The sequence below is a fragment of the Wasmannia auropunctata genome, unplaced genomic scaffold (genome assembly GCF_000956235.1).
Source record: "Wasmannia auropunctata unplaced genomic scaffold, wasmannia.A_1.0 LD336064.1, whole genome shotgun sequence".
NCBI lineage: Eukaryota > Metazoa > Arthropoda > Insecta > Hymenoptera > Formicidae > Wasmannia > Wasmannia auropunctata.
Genome location: NW_012026826.1, coordinates 1384888 through 1385234, shown reverse-complemented (window position 1 = coordinate 1385234; position 347 = coordinate 1384888).

Genomic DNA, 347 nt, shown 5'->3' with positions numbered 1-347 from the left:
TTTTAACCTGTCATCAAGTCATTCTCAATGTTAATAACAGTACAAATTAAAGCTAGAAATTTAAACGAAAATTAATGGTAAATACAAAGAATCTGTACAATATTAGAACTCTTGTTGTTTGAACTCTCAAGAAGTAAAATGTTAAGTAACAATACCAAACGGAAATTCAAGTCCAGATCCTCAAATAATCGCAATTGACAGTCGTGAAGAAACAGACAAAACGTATGGTTCTCCCAAATTTGAAGCAGAGACAGAGAGTAAAAAATGTCATTGTGAAATGATTGTACGTTTTGTCTTTTTCTTCACGACGACTGTCCACTGCGATTATTCGAGGATCTGCGTTTGAA